This window comes from Bombina bombina, chromosome 1 (assembly GCF_027579735.1).
Source record: "Bombina bombina isolate aBomBom1 chromosome 1, aBomBom1.pri, whole genome shotgun sequence".
Lineage (NCBI taxonomy): Eukaryota > Metazoa > Chordata > Amphibia > Anura > Bombinatoridae > Bombina > Bombina bombina.
The window spans coordinates 92364533-92392029 of NC_069499.1; the positions used below are offsets into that span (position 1 = coordinate 92364533).

Genomic DNA, 27497 nt, shown 5'->3' on the forward strand with positions numbered 1-27497 from the left:
TGAAAATTAAATAATTCTTAGGATATCCTTAAATAACATGTTAGATTGGAATTGCATGCTCAATCCCATTCATTACATCAACATATGGAGTAGAGAATTCATTAACACCAACATTGTCAAATCAATATATTTTTATATTAAAGGGACACTGAGCTAAAATTATTAATTTTGTCATTCAGATAGAGCATGCAATATTAAGCAACATTTAAATATAATACTATAATCATATGTGAAATATTCTATTGCTAAATGTATTTTAAAATCAAGAATTTACGTTTATCTGCAGCTCCATTTTGGATGACCAACCTGGGTTTTTATTGATGATTGGTGGATATCTTCAACAAACAATATTTATTGAATCCAATATTGCTTATCTGCCTTTAAGATTAAAATGTAGCAAAATTAAAATTATAATAGGAGTCAATGTTAAATCATTTGTAACAGTTTGAACAGTGAAATCAATGATTGAAATAAATCATGTCAGTGTCCCTTTAATAAACAATAGATTAATTAATCCTTACATTCTTTGGATTAGACAATATTGATATATAATTCACATATTCACAGTTGGAGTTACTTTCTAGATATAAGCATACTCTAACAGCACCATGATTACATATTTGTACTAATCAATTTGGTTTTGTATCATGATCAATATGTGTTGTGTCCTAAACAAGATTACTGTACATTGCACAAATGGCTCGATGTGGCACATGTCTTTGTTTATATTTGTCAACAGCTGTTATTCAAAATGTGGTTTGTGTGTATTCTTTTAAGAACATTGATCAATGGGTATATTTAGATATGCAATAGCATCGTATGAGATGAGTTTGATGTCTAATATAGTCAGAAATTAAACATATGTTTAATACATCATGTTTTACAGATTCCCCTTGATTCAATCTAGCATTTTTTTTTATAATGACTGCTCTATTCTTCACATTTTCAAGTTGATTATTCTTATAAATCGAGACAGATGTGATTTAGTGCTATCCCAAATGTGTTCACTAATATATATCTATATCATTCATAGATAGAGTTGTTGTGGGGAGCCCAGAGGGATCCAGCACCAACACAGAGCTGCCTTTGCGGTCTTCTGGTAAGTCCATTGACTCATTTATATGTCATTGAAGGTGTATTGGTAATCAATATTATGAGCATGATTCTGATGAAGCATAACATTTGAAACAAACATATAATTTACTCCTCTGATTATATATTAATTTTATTTAAATATTGAAAGATTAAGAATTAAAACTTTCTTAGTCTACACCTTTGTTATTCAGAAGATGTATAGCATATGTTTGTTTCCATGTTCAATTTTGACAACAATCATCAAGTGATACACACATGAGAAATCTTAAATGTTCAATGTACTATGCTTTTATGATTTTTAAATTAATACAAACAATAAATTGAAAATCAGAATCATTGAGAATAACAAATCTAATGTCATTTGTATGCTCCATCAAAATGATGTAAATCATAACTTTGGGTGTGTATATCTTTAATGCAACATTGATGTGTGTCTTTGAGCAACAGTAACATATGTTATAATATCTGATCCTAACGTGTACACAACATGTTATGTTTTACAAAGATTGATTTAACATGTGGGACGGAGGAGGAAGAGGCTCCCTTGAAGTCTGATGGTATGTGAAATATATCTAACATGTATCCAACATGTTTCTTTATTGGAAATCATTTTATTGAAGACATTCAAAGTCTACAGCTTTTGTACTTTAAAAAGGAATATTATTTGTCTGTTCAAATACACTACTGCCCCCTTTATATATCAAGCAGCATGAAGATATGCTTGGATTTGTTTAAATATTTGGATTTCTAATTCATGCCATCATGATGTCACATGCATATTCCAGGCCAAACCACAATAATAATTTTATAATTATACAGACAGTCATTGCTATTCATCTGAGTGCCTATATGCATACCATATCCTCATATCCTCATGTCATCATTGTTTAGAAATTAAAACACACTTCTAAGTATATTGCAAACATAATCAAGTTGAAATGCATTGATTTGATTTCATGATGTATGAGATGTTAATATATTTTTAATATTTATTTCAGATGGATCCTCCGCTTCTGGTCATCAGTTTTCCGCCCCTGCCCACTCCCCTGCCCAGTCCCCTGCCCAGTCCCCTGCTCACTCCCCTGCCCACTCCCCTGCCCCTCCAGGCCCTTCCCATTTGTCCTATCCTGTCCCTCCAAAAAAATGCCCCTTCCTCCCCCTTCGCCGCTCTCCCCGTATTTTGGCCCGTACAGCTACCCCAGCTGCCCAGCCCCCAACTCACCACTCCCCAGCTGTACGGGCTACCCCAGAGCAGCAGCCCATCCCTCCCCAACCCAATCCCATCCCTCCCCAACACAATCCCATCCCTCCCCCCTGTCTCAACCTTCATTGTCCTGGGTGTCGGATTGTCCTTCCCAGGCACAGCTGTAAGTATCATTCAAAATCAACATTATAAGATACTTAAAGGTACACTGAAGGCAAATTGTTTCTATTGTGATTCAAATAGAGCATGCAACGTTAATGACATTTATAATTTACTACTCTTATCAATTATTCTTCATTCTCTTGCTATCTTTATTGAAACAAAGAAATGCCTCCAATTATGTTTTAATAAAACAAAATCTGGACATCATTTTTTTATTGTTGGATGAATGTATCCATCAATCAGCAGGGACAACCAAAGTTGATACCCAAAAATGGCCTGCCCTATAAACTTACATTCTTGCATTTCAAATATAGCTAGAGAATTCAAACATTTAAAGAATACGAGTAAATTAATAAATCTTTTTAATGTCATGCTCTATCTGAATCAGTAACTCAAATATTTAGGTTTACTGTCCCTTTAATTTGATATCACTACATATACCAATCACCACTATTTGGATCCAACAATTTATATACAAATGTTCATACATTATCTCTTGTATAACCCAGTGGGAATGTAATTTCTTCTGGTTGCTATGTTTACACAGCTTGTCCTCAACGCCAAAATGTTTAAGGATAGGTGTGCCTACCACAGTATAACAAAAATCTTTAAATTGCTAATATAAGTACAATGTAAATCCTTTTACAAGATTTTAGACACTCAAGCTGTAAAAGTGGATCATCAAAAACCAATTAAAGGGGACAACATGCTGGATTAAAATGTCCATTTAATGGTTTATGTCTGTCTGAATAACATATTTCATGTGTAAATAATCAATGTCAACAAATTAATTTAAATAATTATTTGTCTTTATGATGACAATGTATCTTTGCTTTTTATTTTGTCTGTTGTGTAATTATCATTAATATTTGATTTTTTTTCTTTATTTTAGGCTGTGACTCAACATGGCTCACGCTAGAAGGTCTAGCACGCGTAGAGCAGGCCGTGTTGAGGAACGCAGCTGTCCTGAGAGGGATGGCCGACACCATGCAGGCCCAGCTACAGGTTCAGCATATGACTCTACGTCAGATGAGGCGGTGGAACTCAATGCTTGAATCTGTAGCTGGACAGGCACAGGACGATGAAGGGGATGACCAGTAAGTGGAGGATCTGGAGATGCTCCAAGGGCGCAGATAAGTATCCTCCGTCCACATGTTGATGTTTGTTTTTATGGTTGCCATTTGGCCTTTTTTTCTGGTTATTGTTGTGCCTGTTGCACTCTTTTACCTTGTCATATGTCTCCAATGGGGCTATGCTGGCCCTTGGCAACTCTCTTCATGGACTGTGATGCACTCTGTTGCCTTGTCATATGGCTCCAAAGGGGCTATGCTGGCCCTTGGCAACTCTCTTCATGGACTGTGATGCACTCTGTTACCTTGTCATATGGCTCCAATGGGGCTATGCTGGCCCTTGGCAACTCTCTTCATGGACTGTGATGCACTCTGTTACCTTGTCATATGGCTCCAATGGGGCTATGCTGGCCCTTGGCAACTCTCTTCATGGACTGTGATGCACTCTGTTACCTTGTCATATGGCTCCAATGGGGCTATGCTGGCCCTTGGCAACTCTCTTCATGGACTGTGATGCACTCTGTTACCTTGTCATATGGCTCCAATGGGGCTATGCTGGCCCTTGGCAACTCTCTTCATGGACTGTGATGCACTCTGTTACCTTGTCATATGGCTCCAATGGGGCTATGCTGGCCCTTGGCAACTCTCTTCATGGACTGTGATGCACTCTGTTACCTTGTCATATGGCTCCAATGGGGCTATGCTGGCCCTTGGCAACTCTCTTCATGGACTGTGATGCACTCTGTTACCTTGTCATATGGCTCCAATGGGGCTATGCTGGCCCTTGGCAACTCTCTTCATGGACTGTGATGCACTCTGTTACCTTGTCATATGGCTCCAATGGGGCTATGCTGGCCCTTGGCAACTCTCTTCATGGACTGTGATGCACTCTGTTACCTTGTCATATGGCTCCAATGGGGCTATGCTGGCCCTTGGCAACTCTCTTCATGGACTGTGATGCACTCTGTTACCTTGTCATATGGCTCCAATGGGGCTATGCTGGCCCTTGGCAACTCTCTTCATGGACTGTGATGCACTCTGTTACCTTGTCATATGGCTCCAATGGGGCTATGCTGGCCCTTGGCAACTCTCTTCAGGGACTGTGATGCACTCTGTTACCTTGTCATATGGCTCCAATGGGGCTATGCTGGCCCTTGGCAACTCTCTTCATGGACTGTGATGCACTCTGTTACCTTGTCATATGGCTCCAATGGGGCTATGCTGGCCCTTGGCAACTCTCTTCATGGACTGTGATGCACTCTGTTACCTTGTCATATGGCTCCAATTTTCCTGATCTTTACAAGATTATTTATAAACGTTGTTGATGTTTTCTGACATACTAATAAAAGACATGTCATTGCACGACTTTGTCCTCCTTATTCATGTCATTGATTGAAATCTCTAGTTTATCTGGTTGATCCTTAAAGGGACCTTACCAAAAATAATGGTGTTTCCTCAATCATATATGTAATACAATTGTAAATGACTTTAAGATTAACATCTCCAATGTAATTTTATTATTTGTCTTTATATATTTTTCGAAAAGCTTTATCATTGCATGATTATGATTAGCATAGTAATTTTTTTATATATGTATATATAGATTGTTATTTGTGTATATATATATGTATATTTCAAATTTAACATCCATGTGTGTATTTATAAACTCTGCATGAATTGATGCACCTTTAACAAATGATCTGAGGATTGATACAATGATATAATCCCTGTAAAGTGTTCATTTTATTGAAATAGTATTGTCTCTGTGTATCCTCTTTTTAAAAATAAAAATCATGTCCCTTTAAGTGATGCTGAGCACAATTGTTAATGAATGGATTTCCATTTCTAAAGCGTTTTTGTCCTTTTTACATGAACAAGGACATATAATCTTATTAATAAACAATCTTATTGTAATGTTGACAGCACATGTATTTCATTTTCAATTCTATATTATTGCAAAAGTGTAACCAAATCAATCTCTGTGTGTAATGCGCATATTTTAGATGAGTAATATGTTTTTCCAAATATTTTTAAAAAATACTTCTCCTCCTATATATGGCTATAGGTAGGCTGACCATATTTCAACTTGAATAAATGACACGTTTGATCAATACATGTGTCATTATTGTTATTCAAAAACAATCTAAACATATCTTAAAACATCAATGGCATATGTATTTCTCATGTGTATCTTTTAAATGTTAAAGATATACACCATAGCTATAGTTAAAGGGACAGTCAAGTCCGAAAAGATGATTCATGATTTTGTGACATTCCTAGATAGCAATCTAGACACATACTAGTTACTAAAATATAAATACGTTTCTTATTGATATGCCAAGCTGTCAACTGAGTCCTTGTATTGGCTGCGTTTTTTCAGCGATCTCGGATGCGCCATGTTGCTTAAGACGTCACCTGCCAGGCTGTCCAATGATTCCTTGTATTGAGTGACGTTTTTACGCGATCAAGGATGCACCTTTTATTGGATGGCGTTTTTACGCGATCAAGGATGCGCCTTTTTTTGGTTTGCGTTCTTACGCGATTAAGGATGCGCCTTTTTTTTGGTTTGCGTTCTTACGTGATCAAGAATGCGCATTTTATTGGATTGCGTTTTTACGTGATCAAGGAGGCGCCATGTTAATTAAGACGTCACATGCAAAGGTGTAAAAAACGTCTGATTGTATTACGTAGTCCCGCAATATTTGTTTGTGCACGTTAAACACGTTTGTGAATGAGAAGACAAGTTTAAAACCATGGCGAATATGGATTGTGTGCATCATGTTACATTGTTGACCCATAGCTGATAATGACCACCACATTCTCTTTTGCTGGATGTCTGGTTGAATAAACGAACAAAAGCAAAATGTTTTCATGCATAAGATATTTCGAGGCAAGTACAAATCTCTATAGTCCATGTTGTTTAATATGTTTGTCAACAATATGTTCCTTTTTATGAAAAATGACTGTTGTGTTTAATGTTAAAGATATCTAATTCATAAATATGCGCTATTGTATTATAATAAAGTAATCAATATGCATTTATCTTTATCATATGCTAAATATATGATGCCGACTTCTTCTAAATGTAATTTCGTCGTATATTTTATTAAAGGTTCATTAGACACTCAATTAAAAACCAAAATATTTTATTTGGTCTCTAGTTATATAGTCCATTGTTTACCAAATACACGTCTCATTTTGCTTCTGTTCAAATAAAATTGAAGTAATTTTCAGACTCCTCGCCAAGCCTCAAAGTTTCATGTGAGTACCATCTCCAGCTTTCTCCTGTTTGTGTAAAGGGTCTTTAGATATGTTAATGATGGGGTATTGTCTTGTTTTACGGTTGTTATGGGGGTTCATCTATTTTTTCAATAGAGATAACCCGATTTTCTTTGAAAGTGTTTAAAGCTTTTTAATATTGATTTTGATATCAGTATATGTTAATCTTGTTGTTTCTAGTAGTGTCTATTACATGCAGTTCTGTTAAAAAGATAGTATACTGTCCCTTTAATGCAAATGTTGATTTTTGTATCCTGTATGAGTTCCACATTGGTTAATCTCCAAATATATTATTGTTAGCATATTTTTCCCCCCACTCCTAAAAGGACTTTAAACCATATTCATTGTTAAAACAAATGTCTTTCTAAAAAAAAAAATAACACAATAATGTCTCTTTAAGAAAATAGACTTTATTTAACACGTCAATATAAATCTGTTTTCAATATTTATTGTTTGAACAAGTACATGTAGATATACCAACAATCTGCAAATATTATATGTTAGCATATGTAATTTTGTTAAAGGGACAGTTTAGAAAACAAATAATATTTTGCATTATGAAAAAAGTCAATTTTGTAATATCAATGATATCAAAGGTTTCTCCCCAATTAATCATTTGTCTGTGTTTATTTTAATTTGCTAGCTAAACCTATGAGGTTCGTGTGCACATTTCTTAGAGCTTGAAGAGTGCATGTAATCATTATGCAATTTGACCACTAGAGGGCATTTGGATATCATTTGTATATCTAAAACCTTGAGCTCATACAGCATATTTACCATGTATTGATCATTGATGTCTAAAATGTTGTTATGTCAGAACAACAAATAAGTGGTCATTTTTCATAGGCATAGATCCAAGGGTAAGCACATAAGTCACACGTATTTCTCCATGTTTTGTTGTTTCCAACTTGATAATGCGTAATACAGTGTTTTCTTTGTAATCAATAATTTTCTGACTGTCCCTTTAAGCTGTGTTATTGGCATTCAAACAGTAATATGCCATCATGGATAATTGTAATGGTCATTTTGTTAGCGATTCGGGAAACAGTTTGAACATCACATCACAGAAACCAATCAATATCATGAACAAGGATAGGTATGTGATGTGGTTTTCACACACTTATAACCCACACTCTGCAAACAATCTGCCTCCATGGACCCGGTCCCATAGAAGTAGATTATATACAGAGTGTGGTCCACAAGTGTATGAAAACCACATCATCACATACCTATCCATTACACATTAAATAAAAAAATAATTAAACATGAAAACAAATACTTCCTTCCTCTTCCTTCCCCTCTTCCCACGGGGCTGAGGCTCTGGGAGGGTCAACTGCCGACTCCGACGAGTTCTCATTGGAGATGTTGTGGGAAGAGTGGAAGGAAGAGTACTGGGACAACCAAGGTGAGGAGGAGGAGATGGGCCGGCAGGAGGAGATGATGGGCCGGCAGGAGAAGATGGCCCGGCAGGAGAAGATGGCCCGGCAGGAGAAGATGGCCCGGCAGGAGAAGATGGCCTGGCAGGAGCAGGAGGCCCAGCAGCAGGAGGCCCAGCAGCAGGAGGCACAGGAGCAGGAGGCACAGGAGCAGGAGGCAGACCAGCAGATGGCGTACCAGGAGGCAGACCAGCAGGAGGCAGACCAGCATGCGCCTCCCGGAAGAAATTAAACATCTCTTGTTGGAGTCTAAAGGTTCTGTTTTGGCCTTCTTCTATTCGAGTAAGGAGGTGTATGATTTGTGTTTGGCCTTCAATGATTTTGTTTTGTCCTTCAATAATTCTAGTTCTGCCTTCTATATTTTGTATCCGGGAGTTACGCATCTGGTCAATGTAGTCTAGTAGAACCTGCACCTCCGCTATTTCCTCTTGTTGTGCACGGCGGGGTGCCCGTGCACGGCGGCCTGCTGGTGCACGGCGGCCTGCTGGTCCTTGAGGGGCCTCTGCTTCCAGGGCCTCTTTGTCAAGGGGGGCCTCTTTGTCAAGGGGGGCCTCTTCCCTCCGAGGTGGAGATTCATCCCCACCACTCTCATCCCGGGGAAAAGGAGGAGCCTGTAGTTGCTGTGCTGCCTCCTCCCCAGACTCTGTATATTTGAAAAATAAATAAATGTATATATTAGCATATTTCCAAATAAAGCTTTAAATTACTTAGCTTACGATACAATTACAAATGCAGCCTCATTAATCCACTTTGAAATCTAACAATCAAAATACGATTTCCGCATTTTCTAAACCCTGTTTGTGATATCTGTGGTCAATCTGAATGTTTTAGCGTTTGTTTTCAGTCTGTTTAAATGCACACCTAACCTATAACCTAGATACTGATGTAACCGCAAAGTAATTGTGAATGCGTGTAAACAACGTAATAGCATTAATCTGATCCTTAAAGAGACATGAAACCCAATGTTTTATCTTTCATGATTTAGAAGCATACAATTATAATCAACTTTCTAATGTAATTCTCTTATCTAATTAGCTTCATTCTCTGGATATTCTTTGCTGAAAAGCATATCTAGATATGCTTAGAAGCTGCTGATTGGTAGCTGAATATAGCTGCCTCCTGTGATTGGTTCACCGTGTGCATGGCTATTTCTTCATTAAAGTATATCTAAAGAATTATTCAAATTAGGTAATATAAGTAAATTGGAATGTTGTTTAAAATTGTATTCTCTACCTTAATCATGAAAGGGAAGGTTTGCGTATAGTGTCCCTTGAAATACATTTGTATGTTAATTTATTCTTAAATGAGCTTACCGTCATATGAGAATTGCAGGTTCCCGGTATCAATTCCTCCGATACCGACTATATCCACCTCGGAGATGCTGGGACGCAACATTTCCTCCCATCGGCAGTAATCGATTTCCAGTGCAGGGCCGCCACCGGTTCCTGCGGCATGTTGGGCCTCCCGGCTTAACTTTTTTTTAAGATCCATCTTGCAGTCCCGGTAGCGATGTTTAATAGAGTCCATATCTCTGTTCCGGCCACCCACTGCATTGACTGCATTCCTTATCTCATGCCAGAGCTTCCTCTTCTCAGTCGGGGTGGTCTTCTGATGCTGCAGCCTCCTATACCTGGCCATATAGGCTTCTACGAGGGCCTCCTTCTCCTCCATAGAAAACCTTGCCTCCCTAGTCGCCTTGGCCTTCCCCTGTGACGATGCCCTCTGTTTCCTGGACTGTGAAGCCCTACTCTGTCCGCCACTGGGCCCAGCCACTTGTTCATCTTGAACCAAGTGGCTGGGTCCACCCACCGCTTCCACCCCCGCTTCCTGCCCCCCTTCCTGCCCCCCTTCCTGTCCTGTTCCTCTCCCCCTCCCTCTCCTCCCCCCTCTACCTCTCCCCTGCCTGCCCTCCATCTCTTCCCTAAACTAAACCCCAAATAAGCAACCCAAAAGTGAGTGTGATCAAATGAAAGGGGGTCAAAATAAAGAACTAAAAAGACCAAAAAAAGTCCATAAAGTGTGAAAGGGATATAAATAAAAGAGGGTAAGGAGTATTTAAATGAACAAAATGAAGAATAAGACTAAAAGGAGGATATGTAAACTAAATGTAACTAGGGGATGGGGATGGGGTATGGGATAAGAGTAAATGGGATGAAAGGGAATGGGAGTACAGGGAATGGGGTATGGAGTGTAGTATGAGAGGGTATGGGGTATGGAGTGTATGTAGTGTTATTGATAAGTGTATGTATGTATTGAATGTGTTTGCGTGTAAATGTGTTAAATGTACAGAAAAAGCACTCGCACACTCACCCAAACCAACTGTCGTTCACTAACTCACACTAGCACTAACTCTCTAACTCACACTAGCACTAACTCTCTAACTCACACTACCACTAACTCTCACTCCCACTCCCACTAACTCTCACTACCACTAACTCTCTAACTCCCACTACCACTAACTGACTCACAATAATGCACCAAATCTCTAAGCTCCAATCTCCAAAAACCCAACAGCAACACAGTGAGAGAAGCCATTCTTGTGTGGTGCTTATATACCCTGTGTAAATGTGTAATGATGTACCGGTTTGCGTTGTAAATTGTGTTCAGGTGTGCTTTATTCTTACTTATTATTAGGTGTGTGAATTTGCGCATGCTCATTTGGAGTTATTTTTTAAGGAATGTGTAGAATGCGATGATGTCATAGTGGTCGTTTTCTATAACATTGTCCAATAGTATTATGTTTAAATGTTAATTTGCGATGGTGTGGTATTAGTGAAGTACTGTATATGTATGTTTGTCCTAATATATAGTAATATTGAATGCGAGTATTTTGCTAGTGTATGATTATTATTTTTTTTCCTTGTTGTTATTTTCCGTATTTCCGCATCTTAAAGTATATGCGTATTCCCTGTATTTTATTTAAATAAAATTGCCCCAGCTTCTGAATGTGTAATGCTTATGTGCTTTGTTTAGTGATTGTTGTTGTGACATTTGCGGCGTGTTATTGTTGTGCATGATGTGGTATGCGTCATATGACCAAGCTGTGCGTATTTCTCGCGAGATCGAGTGTTAGATGAAAAAAGCATGATTGTTTGCATTTCCATTGATCTCTATGGGAGACTGTCTAACGCGGGCAGGATTCCGCGTGTGAAATACACGCGTTAGGAGTATCGTTAGAAGGTATTTTTTGAACTCTAAATACCGGCGGTAAACAGTTAGACATAAACCACGCGTAGCTAACGCACCCCATCTACCGCAAAACTCTAAATCTAGAAGCTAGATAGCTATGCTTAAAGGGACAGTATACTATAAAATTGTTTTTCCCTTAAAGGGTCATGATACCCAAATGTTGAAACACATGAAAGTGATGCAGCATAGCTGTAAAAAGCTGACTAGAAAATATCACCTGATCATCTCTATGTAAAAAAGAAAGATATTTTACTCAGTAGCCACATCCCATTGTAAAGGACTTTCAAGCAGTAAATCAGTATGTCTGTCCCGGGACAGCTAAGGGATTGAGCCTTGTGAACTCTCATGTTGTTTCCCTATTCAGTTTAAGGAAGTATACTATAAAATCTCATGAGAGTTAAGTGAAATCTCATGAGAGTTAAGTGAAATCTCATATGATCACAGTAAAAGAGTTCATGACCTCAGCACTGTTGATGCTGATTGGCTGCAGTTCATTTCTTCATTTTTAAAAATGTTTTACCTGCAGCTGGGCAGCAGCTGAGTATAACTTTTTACAAAGAACTTACTCAGCTGAGCTGAGGAAGTTGTGAGGTAAAATATCTTCCTTTTTTACATAGAGATGCTCAGGTGATATTTTCCTGTCAACTGTTTACAGTTATACTGCATCAGTTTCAAGTGATTTAGCATATGAGTATTATGTCCCTTTAATGTGTTTCCAATTAATTTGTTACCAGCTGCAGAGTATAAAATGTATGAGATTTGCTTTTTTAAGGGTTATTTGTGTATATGAATTAGCTGATTTTGTGTTTTGAAGCCACAACCTACTAAAATGTGTTGAGCTTGTAGGTATAATCAGATCTCATTACTTTTTCACATTGTGTACATATACCTACTTCTGCTTCGTTATCGTATATCTGTCCATAAACCAATCACCAATACTTGGAGAGAACAATGGAAAATTAAATTTTACCTTATCTCTTCTATAACCCACTGGGAGTGTAAATTCTTCTTTCACTGGCTGTGTTAACACAGCTTGGCCTAGAGGCCAAAAACTTTAAGGATAGGTGTGGATACCACAGGCTACATAAACTATTTCAGATGCTAATATAAGGGCAATGGAAATACTTATAAACAATATAATACACTCCAGCAGGTAAAGTGGATCATTGGGAACAAATTAAAGGGGAGAACATTTTTGAGTAAACTGTCCCTTTAAGTATCCTTTTATGGTGTTAATTATTTTTGGCAAGCCATTAACCTTTAAAACAGACATCCTCAAACTTGGCCCTCCAGAGGTTTTGGAACTACATTTCCCATGATGCTCAGCCAGCATATCAGCTGGCTGAGCATCATGGGAAATGTAGTTCCAAAACCTCTGGAGGGCCAAGTTTGAGGATGTCTGCTTTAAAGTGTCTGTCATTAAAAAAAAAATCATTGAGTAGTTTACAAAGCTATGAGATTTTTGTTTTAAGCTTGCTAACTTACCCCAACAGAGGTGCAAAGTGCATATTTTAAAATATATGTACATTCTGTTGCTACTAAAGCAGCTGAGTCAATCACAGTTGAGTGTTGCAAGAGCAAACTGGTCTTTTATACAAAAAGGCTAGAGTTGCTAAGCAACAGACTCTCAGTCGTGACTTTCCCTTTAAAATTACCAATAGCGGGAGAGTTACACGTTACAAAAACTTTGAGCAGTTGTAAACCAGTAGAAGGAGGTATGTAAACTGGACAGAAAATGCAAACCAGTGTCACTTTATAGCAGCCAAATTTGAGTCTCAAAGTTAACATCACCAGTGGGAACCTAACCTATAGATTGGGTACTCACAAAGATATGTAACAAATTATTATGCTTTATATAGAGGTTAGAATAAATAAATGGAGACTGGTACAGATACAGAAGGATTACAGGAAATGTGGTGATTTGCCAAAATCCTTTCAATGACAATGTCCCTTTAAAGCAGTTTTTAGTAAGTGCTTTACCTCTCTTGTACATTTCTGAGCTCTCCACCTATTCTCTGCTATAGCTAATAATTTGTACCACCATAATACTGTTGTCATCATATTAGCTCTGTGTCTTGCATCTTTTACATAGGTTAATAAACTTATGGATCCCCAAATTTTCCATTTCTACCACGCTTGACCTTATACCTGAGTTTAAACAATTGGGTGTTACAGATCTATTTTCTGATGAAACTGATCTCTCTAGTATTACAGGAGAATCAACCCTTAAAGTCTCTAAGGTAAGAGTTTTGTACATTTTTGTTCCTAAAACTTTAAAATCATGGAAACCATGCATTGTATGTCTTTAAAGTTTACTTCTATTCTCAAATTTACTTATTTCTCAATGTGGGCTAGATTACAAGAGGAGCACTAATTTATTGCACGCCCGTAAAATGCCGAATTTGCCTGTTTACGGGCATGCAATAAATAACCAGCCATTACAAGTGGCTGTTTTTTGCTTCTGCGAACTTGCGGTGGCAATTAACACTTAGAAAATTAACCAGAGATGCAATCTCTGATTAATTTTCCTAAAGTGCCCCTATTGGCCCCAAATTTAAGCATTTTAGTTTTTTATAAAAAAAAATTGCATTTTTTTTAAAAATAAAAAACAACTTTATGAAGCAGTTTTTAGGGGTTCAATTTGGCGGGTGAGGGGTGTTAGAAAAAAATGGCACTGTAAAGTGCCTTTACATTGTGGTCTATGGGGACTGTATATTCCCTGTAAATATATATGTATATGCTTATATCTGCACATATAAATATATAAACATATAAAAATATATATGTATATATTCATATACATATATATATTTTACTTTTGCTGCCCATCGCACGGCTTGAGAACGAGGCTCCCATTGGAGCTTATGGTAGCGCAATCTTGTGAGCGCAATGCTTTTCTGCAATGCGAATTCAAAGTCGCGTTCGCATTGCGGCTAACTTGTAATACCACCGCACATTTGCAAACACGATAATTTGCTCTTCACTTGTGATCTAGCCCAGTATTGTTTATTGAAACTTAGCTCCTTTCAATGACAGCAGTGTTTATAGTGTGCTCATGAGCTTCCCTAGGTACGGAAAAGAGTCCATGGGCCCTATTATAAAAAAAATCACAGGATGTGACTTGAAAAACTGTACCAACACTCCCAGGTGCTCCCTCAAGGAATTCCCAAAAAAAGGGCTGCCCCTACTAGTGGTGGCATCTCCAGAAATGAAATATAAGACAGTATTTACCGGAGGGGAAACACAGCGAGAGGAGTGGGTTTGAGACAGAGTGTGACATGTCATGAGTGGGGTCAGATGTGTCGTTGGCAGGTTCAGATGGAGCGGGGGCTTGGGTAGAAAAAAGTAATGAATGGATGATCAAAGTTGGGGGGGGCACATAGAATGCCATGGTGAGTTTCAAAATACCTCCCATAGAACTTTGCAAGAAAGGGAACTTTTGCTGGTAAGAATGAAGTTAGCAGGGAGCAGGGGACAAACTTTTAAAATGTAATAGTGCATCTAATACAAACCAGATTAGCCTGTTTAGATTTGCATGCATTTTTCTATTATGGTAATAAGTGTTGCGCATCATGTGAACCTTGCCACATTTAGGCTTGAGAGATAAAACAGGGAGCACTGCAGGGGGGAATATTTATTTTAATAAATACGCTGAGACCTGGCATAAATCTCTTATTAATGCTCATGGAATGCCCCTTCATCTCACTAGCAGAGGTGAGGAAACACATTATACAATAAGGGAAAACACATGTTTTGAATTTATAACTTACTTAGTAACAATTTCACATCATTTTTGGAATCTACAATGTTTTATCACAATTTCTACCATGTGCATTAAATAGGATTTTTTGTCTGGATAATTTCAATACAAATTTTCATTTTTCAATAAAATATGATTTCTGCAGAACAATTTTGTTAGAATTTTGGATGCAATTGAACAGCACATTTTTTTTTACTTTTTATTTCATTATTTAATTTATTTGTTTTATAATCTCTTCCAACAAAAATCAACAAGGAAGCAAAGCAAATTTGATAATAGAAATACATTGAAAACTTTTTTTTTTAAAAAAACATAATTTATGCTTACCTGATAAATTTATTTCTCTTGTAGTGTATCCAGTCCACGGATCATCCATTACTTGTGGGATATATTCCCTTCCCAACAGGAAGTTGCAAGAGGATCTGCTATATAGCTCCTCCCCTCACATGTCATATCCAGTCATTCGACCGAAACAAGACGAGAAAGGAGAAACCATAGGGTGCAGTGGTGACTGTAGTTTAATTAAAAATTTAGACCTGCCTTAAAAGGACAGGGCGGGCCGTGGACTGGATACACTACAAGAGAAATAAATTTATCAGGTAAGCATAAATTATGTTTTCTCTTGTTAAGTGTATCCAGTCCACGGATCATCCATTACTTGTGGGATACCAATACCAAAGCTTAAGTACACGGATGATGGGAGGGACAAGGCAGGAACTTAAACGGAAGGAACCACTGCCTGTAGAACCTTTCTCCCAAAAACAGCCTCTGAAGAAGCAAAAGTGTCAAATTTGTAAAATTTTGAAAAAGTGTGAAGCGAAGACCAAGTCGCAGCCTTGCAAATTTGTTCAACAGAGGCCTCATTTTTTGAGGCCCAGGTGGAAGCCACAGCTCTAGTAGAATGAGCTGTAATCCTTTCAGGGGGCTGCTGTCCAGCAGTCTCATAGGCTAAGCGTATTATGCTTCTAAGCCAAAAGGAGAGAGAAGTTGCCGAAGCCTTTTGACCTCTCCTCTGCCCAGAGTAAACAACAAACAGGGCAGATGTTTGACGAAAATCTTTAGTTGCCTGTAAGTAGAACTTCAAGGCACGGACTACGTCCAGATTATGTAAAAGACGTTCCTTCTTTGAAGAAGGATTAGGGCACAATGATGGGACAACAATCTCTTGATTGATATTCCTGTTAGAAACCACCTTAGGTAAAAACCCAGGTTTAGTACGCAGAACTACCTTGTCTGAATGGAAAATCAGATAAGGAGAATCACAATGTAAGGCAGATAACTCCGAGACTCTTCGAGCTGAGGAAATAGCCATCAAAAACAGAACTTTCCAAGGTAAAAGTTTAACATCAATGGAATGAAGGGGTTCAAACGGAACTCCTTGAAGAACTTTAAGAACCCAGTTTAAGCTCCACGGAGGAGCAACAGTTTTAAACACAGGCTTAATTCTAGCCAAAGCCTGACAAAAAGCCTGGACGTCTGGAACTTCTGCCAGACGCTTGTGCAAAAGAATAGACAGAGCAGAGATCTGTCCCCTTAACTAACTAGCTGATAAGCCTTTTTCCAAACCCTCTTGGAGAAAGGACAATATCCTAGGAATCCTAACCTTACTCCATGAGTAACTCTTGGATTCGCACTAATACAGGTATTTACGCCATATCTTATGGTAGATTTTCCTGGTAACAGGCTTTCGTGCCTGTATTAAGGTATCAATAACTGACTCGGAGAAGCCACGCTTTGATAGGATCAAGCGTTCAATCTCCATGCAGTCAGTCTCAGAGAAATTAGATTTGCATGATTGAAAGGACCTTGTATTAGCAGGTCTTGTCTCAGAGGTAGAGTCCATGGTGGACAGGACGACATGTCCACTAGGTCTGCATACCAGGTCCTGCGTGGCCACGCAGGCGCTATCAGAATCACTGATGCTCTCTCCTGCTTGATCTTGGCAATCAGTCGAGGGAGCAGAGGAAATAGTGGAAACACATAAGCCAGGTTGAAGAACCAAGGAGCTGCTAGAGCATCTATCAGCGTCGCTCCCGGGTCCCTGGACCTGGATCCGTAACGAGGAAGCTTGGCGTTCTGGCAAGATGCCATGAGATCCAGTTCTGGTTTGCCCCAACGATGGACCAGTTGAGCAAACACCTCCGGATGGAGTTCCCACTCCCCCGGATGAAAAGTCTGACGACTTAGAAAATCCGCCTCCCAGTTCTCCACGCCTGGGATGTGGATCGCTGACAAGTGGCAAGAGTGAGACTCTGCCCAGCGAATTATCTTTGAGACTTCTAACATCGCTAGGGAACTCCTGGTTCCCCCTTGATGGTTGATGTAAGCCACAGTCGTGATGTTGTCCGACTGAAATCTGATGAACCTCAGTGTTGCTAACTGAGGCCAAGCTAGAAGAGCATTGAATATGGCTCTTAACTCCAGAATATTTATTGGGAGGAGTTTCTCCTCCTGAGTCCACGATCCCTGAGCCTTCAGGGAGTTCCAGACTGCGCCCCAGCCTAGAAGGCTGGCATCTGTTGTTACAATCGTCCAATCTGGCCTGCGAAAGGTCATACCCTTGGACAGATGGACCCGAGATAGCCACCAGAGAAGAGAATCTCTGGTCTCTTGATCCAGATTAAGTAGAGGGGACAAATCTGAGTAATCCCCATTCCACTGACCTAGCATGCACAATTGCAGCGGTCTAAGATGCAGGCGCGCAAATGGCACTATGTCCATTGCCGCTACCATTAAGCCGATTACTTCCATGCACTGAGCCACTGACGGGCGTGGAATAGAATGAAGGACACGGCAAGCATTTAAAAGTTTTGATAACCTGGACTCAGAGGAAGGAGACTCTTGTGAGTGGCAATAGAGAACTCTTTTCCACGTTCACTTTCCACCCATGCGACCTCAGAAATGCCAGAACTATCTCTGTATGAGACTTGGCAATTTGAAAGCTTGATGCCTGTATCAGGATGTCGTCTAGATACGGAGCCACCGCTATACCTTGCGGTCTTAGAACCACCAGAAGTGAGCCCAGAACCTTTGTAAAGATTCTCGGGGCTGTAGCCAACCCGAAGGGGAGAGCTACAAATTGGTAATGCCTGTCTAGAAAGGCAAATCTTAGGAACCGATGATGATCTTTGTGAATCGGTATGTGAAGGTAGGCATCCTTTAAGTCCACTGTGGTCATGTACTGACCCTCTTGGATCATGGGTAGGATGGTCCCAATAGTTTCCATTTTGAATGATGGAACTCTTAGGAATTTGTTTAAGATCTTTAGGTCCAAGATTGGTCTGAAGGTTCCCTCTTTCTTGGGAACCACAAACAGATTTGAATAAAATCCCTGCCCTTGTTCCGTCCGCATAACTGGGTGGATCACCCCCATTACTAGGAGGTCTTGTACACAGCTTAGGAATGCCTCTTTCTTTATCTGGTTTTCTGATAACCTTGAAAGATGAAATCTCCCTTGAGGAGGAGAAGCCTTGAAGTCCAGAAGATATCCCTGAGATATGATCTCCAACGCCCAGGGATCCTGGACATCTCTTGCCCATGCCTGGGCGAAGAGAGAAAGTCTGCCCCCCACTAGATCCGTTTCCGGATAGGGGGCCGTTCTTTCATGCTGTCTTGGGGGCAGCAGCAGGTTTTCTGGCCTGCTTGCCCTTGTTCCAGGACTGGTTAGGTTTCCAGGCCTGTCTGGAATGAGCAACAGTTCCTTCCTGTTTTGGAGCGGAGGAAGTTGATGCTGCTCCTGCCTTGAAATTTCGAAAGGCACAAAAATTAGAGTGTTTGGCCTTTGATTTGGCCCTGTCCTGAGGAAGGGTATGACCCTTACCTCCAGTAATGTCAGCAATAATTTCTTTCAAGCCGGGCCCGAATAAGGTCTGCCCCTTGAAAGGAATATTAAGTAATTTAGATTTAGAAGTCACGTCAGCTGACCAGGATTTAAGCCATAGCGCCCTCTGCGCCTGGATGGCAAATCCGGAGTTCTTAGCCGTTAATTTAGTCAAATGTACAATGGCATCAGAAACAAATGAGTTAGCTAGCTTAAGTGATTTAAGCTTGTCCATAATTTCATCCAATGGAGCTGTGTGAATGGCCTCTTCCAGAGACTCAAACCAGAATGCCGCAGCAGCAGTGACAGGCGCAATGCATGCAAGGGGCTGCAGGATAAAACCTTGTTGAACAAACATTTTCTTAAGGTAACCTTCTAATTTTTTATCCATTGGATCCGAAAAAGCACAACTGTCCTCAACTGGGATAGTGGGACGCTTTGCTAAAGTAGAAACTGCTCCCTCCACCTTAGGGACCGTTTGCCATAAGTCCCGTGTAGTGGCATCTATTGGGAACATTTTTCTAAATATAGGAGGAGGGGAAAAGGGCACACCAGGTCTATCCCACTCCTTGCTAATAATTTCTGTAAGCCTTTTAGGTATAGGAAAAACATCAGTGCACACCGGCACCGCATAGTATCTATCCAGCCTACACAATTTTTCTGGAATTGCAACTGTGTTACAGTCGTTCAGAGCAGCTAAAACCTCCCCAAGCAATACGCGGAGGTTCTCAAGCTTAAATTTAAAATTAGAGATCTCTGAATCAGGTTTCCCCAGATCAGATCCTTCACCCACAGAATGAAGCTCTCCGTCCTCATGTTCTGCAAACTGTGACGCAGTATCAGACATGGCTCTTACAGCACCTGCGTGCTCTGCATCTCTCCTAATCCCAGAGCTATCGCGCTTGCCTCTCAATTCTGGCAATCTAGATAATACTTCTGACAGTGTATTATTCATGATTGTAGCCATGTCCTGTAAAGTAATTGCTATGGGCGTCCCTGATGTACTTGGGGCCATAATAGCATGCGCCCCCTGAGCGGGAGGCGAAGGTACTGACACGTGAGAAGAGTTAGTCGGCATAACTTCCCCCTCGTTGTCTGGTGATAATTCTTTTATAGATAAAGACTGATCTATATTATTTAAAGTGAAATCAATACATTTAGTACACATATTCCTATGGGGCTCCACACTGGCTTTCAAACATAATGAACAAGTAGATTCATCTATGTCAGACATGTTTAAACAGACTAGCAATAAGACTGGCAAGCTTGAAAAACACTTTACAACAAGTTTACAAGCAAAATAAAAAACGCTACTGCGCCTTTAAGAAGCACAAAACCTGTCTCAAGTTGAAATAGCAATGAACCAAAGCAGTTATATCAACCAAATTTTCACAGTAAATGTATTAAGTTAGCAGAGCATTGCACCCACTTGCAAATGGATGATTAACCCCTTAATACCCGAAACGGAATAACAATAGAAAAAAACGTTTTTTAAAGCAGTCACACACACTGTCACAGCTCTGCTGTGACTTTTTTCCTCCCTCAATATGACTTTTGAAGCCTTTTGAGCCCTCTAGAGAAGTCCTGGATCATGCAGGAAGAAGCAAGAAGTCTGAGTCTGAATTTTTACTGTGCAAAAAAGCGCTAAAATAGGCCCCTCCCACTCATATTACAACAGTGGGAAGCCACAGTTAACTGTTTCTATGCAGAAATTAGCCAGCCATGTGGAAAAAATTATGCCCCAATAAGTTTTATCACCAAATGTACGTTAAAAAACGATTAAACATCCCAGCAAACGTTTTAAAACACATTTTTTGAAGAGTATATATCTCTATTAATAAGCCTGATACCAGTCGCTACCACTGCATTTAAGGCTTTACTTACATTACTTCGGTATCAGCAGCATTTTCTTAGTCTATTCCATTCCTTAGAAAAATATTTTACTGCACATACCTTAGTTGCAGGAAACCTGCACGCCATTCCCTTTCTGAAGTTACCTCACTCCTCAGAATGTGTGAGAACAGCAAGTGGATCTTAGTTACTTCTGCTAAGATCATAGAAAACGCAGGCAGATTCTTCTTACAAATACTGCCTGAGAAAAAACAGCACACTCCGGTGCCATTTAAAAATAACAAACTTTTGATTGAAGAAATAAACTAAGTATAAAACACCACAGTCCTCTCACGACCTCCTATCTAGTTGAGGGTTGCAAGAGAAAGACTGGATATGACATGTGAGGGGAGGAGCTATATAGCAGCTCTGCTGTGGGTGATCCTCTTGCAACTTCCTGTTGGGAAGGGAATATATCCCACAAGTAATGGATGATCCGTGGACTGGATACACTTAACAAGAGAAATGATATTCTCTTTCTGAATAACAGAAGAACATTTTTGGGTTTCATATCCCTTTAAATTTCAACATAGAATACCATGAGAAATACGTAAATGAGTCAATAGAAATATTTTTTTTTAAATATTATAATAAAACAATATGCCTAAACTTTCATGTTCAGTTCCATGTCCCTTACATAAAATAGCACAATGTACTGTTTGCTTAAAGTCATTTTAAAGGTTTTAGAAAGCATATCAAATATATATTTCTACTCCCTGTATGTTTCCCAATTCTGGGTACAATCCTTTCCTTTTCTATTTGTTTTGTTTTTATATCATGGGTTTTTTATCTTTAACAAAATATTCATTGAAAGATTATAAAGTATTCATCATTTACATTAAAATAATTTACAGTAACCTCTATTCATTTGTCCTGCATGAACTCTGCATGTCTTTAGTAATGCATACAGATTATATTACTACCATTATTTTGTGTAATAGAGAAATCCCATGGATGACATTTGATTGAAATAATGAGGCATGTACTACAATAATTTTTTGGTCCCCCTATAAATAACTCAGGGATGCTACTACTACTGTTTCTAATACTAATTATAATAATAGAAACACTGACATAGATTAAAAAAAAAACAGGATTTGATTTTTTTAATTTCATTAACGACAGACAAAAAATGTTAGCCTTAGCGAGGATCCAATGTATGGCCCCTGCAGCCCAATTTAGCCTACTGAATGCATAAATGAGACCTTAGATCAAATTAATGTCTTTGGAGCCCCCTATTATTTCAGCAATAAACTTATATTAGGTCTCACATCAGATACATTATGAAGCTGGAATGCCAGACAAAATGCCCCAATTGTCCCGATCTTTGCAGGACAGTCCCAATTTTAGGGGTTCTATCGAGCTGTCCCGGGTTGCTTGTCATCTGTCCCACATTGCCACATGCATTTAAAAAAAAAATAATATATATATTTTTTTTTTATTCTATTGGTCCCATATTCAGAAGCAGTTGGCTTTTCTCTCCCAGGGTTAGATACCTATTAGATTGCCTGTGGTGTCTGGGTAAAACAGGAGTAAGAAGTCTGTATACCCTCTGACCTCATGTAATGGTGACCTCTAACCTCTGGTAGTGATAACGTCTAAACCCAGGTGATAATACTAGCATGCCTTCAGTTTTATACAATGAGCAGTGCTAACACCAGGGTAACGAACAGTGGCTTGCCAACCCCAGCACCCCATACAATGAATTACAGATACCCATATATGATGTAGTGTGTGTGTATCTGCATGTATAATTGTAAGCTATGTAGTGTGTGTGTGTATCTATATGTATAAGTGTGTGTGTGTGTGTGTGTGTGTGTGTGTAAATCTGCATGTATAATTGTATGCTATGTAGTGTGTGTGTGTATCTGCATGTATAAGTGTAAGCTATGTAGTGTGTGTATGTGTATCTGTATGTATAAGTGTGTGTATGTGTGTGTGTATCTGCATGTATCAGTGTATGCTATGTAGTGTGTGTGTGTATCTGCATGTATAAGTGTAAGCTATGCAGTGTGTGTGTATCTGTATGTATAAGTGTGTGTGTGTGTAAATCTGCATGTATAAGTGTATGCTATGTAGTGTGTGTGTATCTGTATGTATAAGTGTGTGTGTGTGTATCTGCATGTATCAGTGTATGCTATGTAGTGTGTGTATCTACATGTATAAGTGTAAACTATGTAGAGTGTGTGTGTATCTGTATGTATAAGTGTGTGTGTGTGTAAATCCGCATGTATAAGTGCATGCTATGTAGTGTGTGTGTGTATCTGCATGTATAAGTGTGTGTGTGTAAATCTGCATGTATAAGTGTAAGCTATGTAGTGTGTGGGTGTCTGCATCTATAAGTGTAAGCTATGTAGTGTGTGTGTATGTGCATCTGTATGTATAAGTTTGTGTGTGTGTTTCTGCTTGTATCAGTGTATGCTATGTAGTGTGTGTGTGTGTTTGCATGTAAAAGTGTAAGCTATGTAGTGTGTGTGTGTATCTGTATGTATAAGTGTAAACTATGTAGTGTGTGTGTATCTGTATGTATAAGTGTATACTGTGCAGTGTGTGTGTTTGCATGTAAAAGTGTAAGCTATGTAGTGTGTGTGTGTATCTGTATGTATAAGTGTAAACTATGTAGTGTGTGTGTATCTGTATGTATAAGTGTATACTGTGCAGTGTGTGTATTTGCATGTATAAGTGTAAGCCATGTAGTGTGTGTGTGTGTATCTGCATGTATAAGTGTGTGTGTAAATCTGCATGTATAAGTGTAAGCTATGTAGTGTGTGTATCTGCATGTATAAGTGTAAACTATGTAGTGTGTGTGTATCTGTATGTATAAGTGTATGCTGTGCAGTGTGTGTGTATCTGCATGTATAAGTGTAAGCTTTGTAGTGTGTGTGTATCTGCATGTATATGTGTGTGTGTAAATCTGCATGTATAAGTGTATGGTATGTAGTGTGTGTGTCTGCATATATAAGTGTAAGCTATGTAGTGTGTGTGTGTGTGTTTGCGTATATCTGCATGTATAAGTGTGTGTGTGTAAATCTGCATGTATAAGTGTAAGCTATGTAGTGTGTGTATCTGCATGTATAAGTGTAAACTATGTAGTGTGTGTTTATCTGTATGTATAAGTGTATGCTGTGCAGTGTGTGTATCTGCATGTATAAGTGTAAGCTTTGTGGTGTGTGTGTATCTGCATGTATAAGTGTGTGTGTATCTGTATGTATAAGTGTATGCTGTGCAGTGTGTGTGTATCTGCATGTATAAGTGTAAGCTTTGTAGTGTGTGTGTATCTGCTTGTATAAGTGTGTGTGTAAATCTGCATGTATAAGTGTATGTTATGTAGTGTGTGTGTCTGCATGTATAAGTGTAAGCTATGTAGTGTGTGTGTGTATCTGTATGTATAAGTGTGTGTATCTGCATGTATAAATGTATGCTATGTAGTGTGTGTGTGTTTATCTGCATGTATAAGTGTAAGCTATGTAGTCTGTGTGTATCTGTATGTATAAGTGTGTTTATCTGCATGTATAAGTGTATGCTATGTAGTGTGTGTATCTGCATGTATAAGTGTGTGTATCTGCATGTATAAGTGGATGCTATGTAGTATGTGTATCTGCATGTATAAGTGGATGCTATGTAGTGTGTGTATCTGCATGTATAAGTGGATGCTATATAGTGTGTGTGTATGTCTTTGCTGTAGCTTGTGTTACTGTGCATTTTTGCTGACTTTAAAGGCCAGAATTTAGAATATTATTGAGGAATGCAGAGAGCAGTTTGAAAGAATATATTATTAAATGTCCAATTAAGATAAAAATATTTAGCACTGTCTCTGCAAAGGTTAATTAAATACAGATCTCACATAGCTATACCAGTGGTTTGAGCTTGTGTTTGATTTCCTGCCTAAGAGTATTAAAATGTATGACTTTATTTAGAATTTTATTTATATTACTTCAGTCTTATGATTTTTTTTAAGCCCCATCTCTGCTCCTGCCCACCACATATCCCACTTTTGCCGCGGGGGGGGGGGGGGGGTGTTTGGGGGGACTGTTCATCTTTTGAATTTTGGAAAAGCATGGTCCTGCAGCTCATTTTATAGTGAGGCCTCAGAACAAATACATGGTTCCTAATGCCTAATTACTGACAGCTATATACCTCTATGAGACCTCAGAATAGATGCATGGAGCTCAAAAATAACTTAATGCCAGTTATATGAGGCTTTGGATGTTTACTAATAAAAATATATCTCTGAGCATTAAGTGGGCCTTCCAAGTAGTTTGGGGCACTTGCATCTTCTTACTAATTTGAATGAAATCTCCTTGACATTTAACAACAAAGTTTTCAATGTGTTCTGTCCATAACAAAATACATTCCACAAAAAGTAACACTAAAGAGTTGTATTTTTTTCTGTTTAAGGCTGTTCATAGGGCTGAACTAAGTGTTGATGAAAGAGGGACAGAAGCTGCAGGTGCAACAGTGGTGGAAGCTGTACCCTTGATGCTTCCACCATCCATCAAATTCAACAGACCTTTCTTTTTAACTATTTACCATACACCAACCAGAAGTTTATCTTTTCTTGGAAAGATTGTCAACCCCCTGAAATAGCCCAACTTACACACTGTGAGCTGTTTTAAATAAACTCACTTATCTCTATCCTGCCTGTGTCCTGTTTTTAAATAACTTTATTGATATTTTTCATACATCCACACATCTATCTTGTAATGGATATTTAGTTTACAGATAACGTTATTATCGGGATAAACTTGGAATGTACTTGTTACAATGCTTAGGCTTTCTAAGTATTTCATATATATATAAGGTAATGTGAGTTTAAAGTATCCTAGCATATTAAGGCTTCTCTTCACGTGCTAAAAATGGTAGCTAATTAGCTTGTTCTCTATTTACCATGAGATAACTACTATAATTTATTGGCTATTAATACCAAAAGGAAGTGTCAACCAAATAACGTAGCTCACCAAAATCCACACAATACACAAATGAGACTAGTACTCCTAATATGCACCTAGATTACGAATTTTGCATTAGAAGCTGTGCGGTGCTAACGAGCAGTTTATGCTCACCGCTCACTTGCAGACAGCGCTGGTATTACAGGTTTTTACAAACCCGGCGTTAACCGCAAAAAAGTGAGCAAAGAGCAAAATTTTGCTCCACATCTCACCTCAATACCAGCGCTGCTAATGTTAGCGGTGAGCTGGTAAAACATGCTCGTGCACGATTTCCCCATAGGAATCAATGGGGGAGAGCCGGCTGAAAAACACCTGCAAAAAAGCAGCGTTTAGCTCTTAACGCAGCCCCATTGATTCCTATGGGGAAATACATTTTTTTTTTTTTTTTTTTTTTTTTTTTAAAGGAGCTTTATTGAAGATAAAAATAAACATTATACATGAAAAACAGTGGTATGACATACAAAAATGCGAGTATTTTTGACAAAACCACTATTATCAATTTGCTCCATATTTACATTTTTTTTAAATTTTCATAACACATATTATATCCTTAAATGGTAGACCCAATACGTGGATAATGCAAACACTCATAAACCTGTCAGGGCCAGTTGAAATATAAAGAGTACATCAACCCATTCCAGCATGTTGCCAAATGTAGGTAAGCTTAACTCTGCACTCCTCTCAGTTTTGACAAAGGAGAAGTCCAGCAGTGGAAATAAAAGTGTATATGACCAAATAAAGGGAAGGTGGGGGGGTGAGGGGGGAAGATAGAGAGAGATAGAGGGAAAAAAAAAAATTCTCACATTCACCAACTAAATATTAAATCTCAGGGGCACCAGATCCACAAGCTAACCTTCAGAGCGGGCACCATCCCACATCTGCATAAGCGTCTCATAGACATCTAATTTCAGAGTTTTGACATAATGGTATTTTTCCAGGAGCAGAACATCCTGTACACTTTGTCTCCAATCTGCAGACGTGGGGATCTGGGCAGACTTCCACCTCTGGGGAATGAGAGTTTTTGCTCCAATCAACATCAGTTTTAAGAGGGTTTTTTTTGGTTTGTTCTTAATTTCATTGGGGAAATGAAATAGTAAAATCTCTGGTATTTTTGGTATTTCTATATCCAGTATCACCTGAATCTCCCGCAAAACGGAGTTCCAGAAGGGCTCTAGAAGAGGGCAATCCCACCAGATATGTAAGATCGTTCCTGTTTCTCCACACCCCCTCCAGCACTTGTCTGAGACTCTAGGGTAGATTGCTCGGAGCCTGGATGGCGTAAGGTACCATCGGCTCAAAAACTTGTAGTGAGACTCCTGTATGCGAGCGGAGACCGATACCATCTTGGCAGCGTAAAAAATTCGCCGCCAATCCTCATCGGATAACTCTGTACCCAGTTCTTTGTGCCACATTCTAGTGTAGTTTGGTAAAGGGCCATCCTTAGGATGAAGAAGAAGAGCGTAAATGATAGAGATCAAATGCCTAGATGGGGTGCTTTTCATACACAGTGTCTCAAAGGGTGTAGGGTCCCTCATTAATTGCGACTTATGCTTGTGGGTGTTTATGTAGTGTCCTATTTGTAGGTATGTGAACCATGATATCTGGAGTTCAGGAAAATCAGTCAAAATCTCTTCCTTGGTCTT

General features: G+C 38.9%; 1 pseudogene; it reads left to right on the forward strand.

Annotated features, from left to right (window-relative positions):
- The window catches only part of LOC128636335 (alpha-1-antitrypsin-like), a 42588-nt pseudogene extending 17063 nt beyond the window's left edge, over positions 1-25525 (forward strand).
- Positions 25526-27497: the final 1972 nt, after the last annotated feature.